The 4,457-nt window shown below is 33.6% G+C and overlaps 1 protein-coding gene across 1 annotated transcript in view; it reads left to right on the top strand.

The window, feature by feature from the left end:
• Positions 1-4,457, top strand: part of LOC105626456 (lachesin-like) — a 71,821-nt gene that overhangs the window by 57,951 nt on the left and 9,413 nt on the right. The gene's annotated exons all lie outside the window — the stretch shown is intronic.

A 4,457-nucleotide genomic window follows, 5' to 3' on the forward strand; every position in this document is an offset into this window, starting at 1 on the left:
AGAGAGAGAGAGAGAGACGTTACGCAGCTAAGTTGCTACTCAACCTGGAACTACAGTATAATAGTCTCTCTCACGTTTGTAAGTTAACTTTCCACACTTTTTTGGTGTACTATTAATTTTAAAAAGAATTAATATTAATAAAATAAAAGAAAATTAATATCGTCACGATTACTATTTAGAAATTACACGTGTCAACCTGCGTTACAATCAATAAGACGTCATTCATTCAAATTGCGAGAGATTTAACTTGGGTGATTTTGTTACTTACTGTCCGCAATTACTCATCTGCTTACTGTAATTAATCGTTCGTTTAAGTCAGTTGCGCTCGGTTTTCTCTTTGCATACTGAAGGTAAACTCCTTTAAGTAATTTTTATAATTTGTTAAAATATTGGATTATAAGAAAAATACGATGTAGAAGTGAAGAATAAAAAATTAAAAAGTGTTACTATACAATCCAACTTTTTCTTTTACCGCATTAAAACATTTATATTTCCTTTATTCCTATTTAAACAATAATAATAGATTTTATCTCACAAACTTGAAGCAACCTCAGAAAATTTTTTACAATGGATATTGAGTCCAACTTAATTATTGCAGGAATCGATACGGCAATTTATCTAGAGGGCATTTGACGCGATATTGAGAATTGCGCGCTGCATTAAATTATTACACCGCATTAAGTTGTTACACTGCATTAGATTAGACTATGAACGCGACGAATACAATTTCGCGCCACAGGTCGCATTAAGCGCCTCGAGGTACACTCGCTGCGCTTAATTAATGGAGACGGCAAAAGAAATTAGTCTGTGCCGTTTATTTATTTGCAAGCTTGCGATTGTGCTTCACGACCGACTTCCTATTTCAGTTTTCTTCGGTTCAGATCGATCGACTGTCCATTTTGCAGCGCATCCGCGAACTTATTTGATTGATGTTCGACAAGCTTATTTTGGCGTCGCTATATTTATCGGCCATACCGCATCGTGAACTTGCACACGTTACCGCATAACATCCAGTTATGCGGTTACTGCATAAACTTGATATAAGATGCCCCATATTTTTGAAAATATTCTTCGCTAGAAATACTCCGCAGTCTGTTGACATAAATTTATTATATCAACAAAAAATTTTAAAAGCATAAATAGATAAAAAAGGAGATTTTTTTCAATAAAATTAATTTTCTTTAACAATTTAATTTGGCGTTCTAAAATCAAAATTTAAAAAAATTTGTTTATTTATTAAAATTTTGATAAAAAAATATTTGATTAAAGTTCAGTAAATGACAATAGTACCCGCGTAGCTATTTAAAATTTTGAATAAAAAACACTATCACAAAAAATTGTATCGAAACATGTTTATATATGATAAGCGATTCAATACGATTTTATCGCTATTAGTCGAACGACCACAATCAAAAAAGTTTATCAATAATTTCATAGTGAAATATACTACGCGACGATTTACATTCCATGCAATTGCTTAGCGGCGAAATGTCCGACGTTAAAATGTCGCAACGTTTCGCCGAATTCGAACCGTGAGCTCGTTCACAATTAAGAATAATGTCGAGCGATCTCACTGTTTGTTATCCGAACAAACGCGTCACCTATCGTCACGTCCAAGCTAAATGTTACACGAAGAATTCCCAGAGCGAGTATTCATCACTATCAATACCGTACGTGCGTGAAATCAGTGCCATGAGTTTTTGGACGTATGCGGATCGAAAGTTTGCACGTAAATCCATCGGAAAATCATGTAACGGATTTGCGGGACACGCTTGGCAAATCGGAGCAATTAAAACTCTCTCTTTCCCTATCTCTTTCCCTCTCTCTCCTGTTATGGCCAGAAGGGATTCATAAATCAATTCTCGCGATACAACGCGCGGTTATGCTTAGGGGAGAAACCGTGATTCAATTCGGCGCATAATTGTTCGCCCGGAATTGCCGAGAGTCCGCGCGTTCGAATTAACACGCGCCGAAGTGCCTCGTTGTATCGTGTGTTTCGTTTTGATAATTCGTCCCGCTACTTTCTCGCTCGTTCATGTTTTACGGCATAACCGATAATGTGCGTCACAATTACCAATTAATCGTAATCACTGCGCAATTATTATTATCGCGATCGTATCCGGATTTGCGTTTGACAAAAACGTTCTCCAATTAATTCGCAATTTGATGAATAATTAAAATATCAAAGTTTAATCCTTCCTTGAAGGATTTATCTATCCGTTACAGATCGGTTTAATATTATATATTTGAGAATACTAGAAAACCCTTATCTTACTTCAAAAGAGATACGACCCAAAAAATTAAGTTTCTCGTAATCAGAAAAAAAACTATTTTTCAACTTAACAGAAAATTATTGACTAATCAAATAATTTCGGCAAAAGAATATATTCTTAGAAATATGATCAAATGTCAGTTTGTCGTTTCACAACTCTTAAAAAAATCACCTTTTTTGAATTGTGACGATTTTGATAATCTACAAAAGTATAACAAATTCGGAATATTCATCAAAAATGATGTAATTCGAAATATCACCGAAATATCACCATATTATATTTATCCCAATATCAGTTAAAATAACTAAATTTCAAATAAAACAAGAAAATTCTCCTTTTATTTAGAAATGTAGATTTTTTTATTTAGAAATGACACAATTTCAAATAGTGTAATTTAAAATTTTGTAAAAAATATAATCTCTTTAAAACCTTAAGAATCTCTTTAAAACCTTTAAAACTTTAAGAACGACACAAGTACCATTGAGGAACTTTGAAAAAGAAACGCCTAAAATCACGTTATTGTAAAAGTAACAATTTGTAGAATAGAGTTAATGTGTAAAATAGAATTTTTTTCTTCGGTTACGGTCAAATTTATTCGATTTTTATTCCAGGACATCGACATGTCTGACTTACGGACCTTATGGTTATCCTACCGCCAAACACTCTGTGTATTCCCCTTTCTCATATAAAAGTGTCGTTTCGGTGCTGCTGGGATCTTTGGTGTGCACAAGCGCAACTCGAGCACATATATTTCCCAAGCGGCGCTCGAGATAAAGAGTCGACCAAAGATCCGCCGAGGAAACGGCCAGTTTATCTCGTGCTATCATCTTAATTTTCTGTTACAACATACATAATATTGTCACCCATTCTGCCCATCGATATCACTGACGTAATCTTTATTACTAAGAGTGCGGAAACTATCTTAGAAAGTGTTATCTTTTAACGATGGCAATACAGAATCGTTAGAGACTGTAATAGCAAACCTCATCATGAATACAGATAGTCTATCCATATATATTTATATGCAAATAAATATTTTTAAATCGCTATCTATATATATATAGAGCGATTTAAAAATATATTTTCACATAAAATACAAAGTCGTAATGAGATCAAAATAATATCAATATAATAAATAAAAGAATTATTTTAGAGAAAATCATGATGTCGTTCGATACATTTTTGATGATTTTATAATAAATTCTTGACATGACAATGATTTGTATGGTTTTTTGGATAAAAAATTAATTATTTAAAAATCATGTTAAAATTATTATCAAATGTACTGACATGATTTTTTTCTGAAAACTTCTTCATATTATCTTGATTTTATTATGACTTTTTTGTATTCTATTTCTTTTGGATTTCTATAAAATATTATATGTATAAAGATATATATTAAAGCGACAATTTAGTAACGTGCTTTAATCATTGTGGTTTAAAATAAATTTCTTAAATACATAAAACATACACAGGTAAAGTTATTTCATCAATTTTTTGCATAAATTTATTACAACAATCTAAATTTATTATTAACTTTCAAAGTGCAGATGATAACACTCAATCTAACAATCTCATATCTTATTCATCATTATTAAAAAAATTATACTTTTTATATTTTGGTATTATGACGTAATTAGCAATTACGTTAACTTTATTAATAGCGACAATTATGAAATACAACATGCAGAGTTTTTACTAAAGTATGTCAGAAGAGACATAAGTGAATTCAATGAGCTACAGGGTAGCTTGTTTTCCTGAAGGTAGAATTTCACGTCGGTGGGGTTAAGTAGCCGCTGTAAAACGCACTGTAAGCGCTTTGTGACGACACGACGTTTGGCCGAGCTTCGGCCGAAAGAAGAAGTACTCGGCGCGGTCGCCTGTTAAAACGTAAGCAGCTCATGGAAAGCTGCTTACGATACTCGAAATGAAAGGCAGTCATAGCGACGCTGCCATGAGGCAGAAAGAAAGAGAGAGAGAGAAAGAGAGAGAGAGAGAGAGAGAGAGAGAGAGAGAGAGAGAGAGAGAGAGAGAGAGAGAGAGAGAGAGAGAGAGAGAGAGAGGAGAGAGAGGAGAGAGAGAGAGAGAGAGAGAGAGAGGAGGAGGAGGAGGAGAGGAGGAGAGAGAGAGAGAGAGAGAGTAGAGTAGTAGAGAGAGAGAGAGAGAGAGAGAGAGAGTAGAGAG

This window comes from Atta cephalotes (genome assembly GCF_000143395.1).
Source record: "Atta cephalotes unplaced genomic scaffold scaffold00005, whole genome shotgun sequence".
Lineage (NCBI taxonomy): Eukaryota > Metazoa > Arthropoda > Insecta > Hymenoptera > Formicidae > Atta > Atta cephalotes.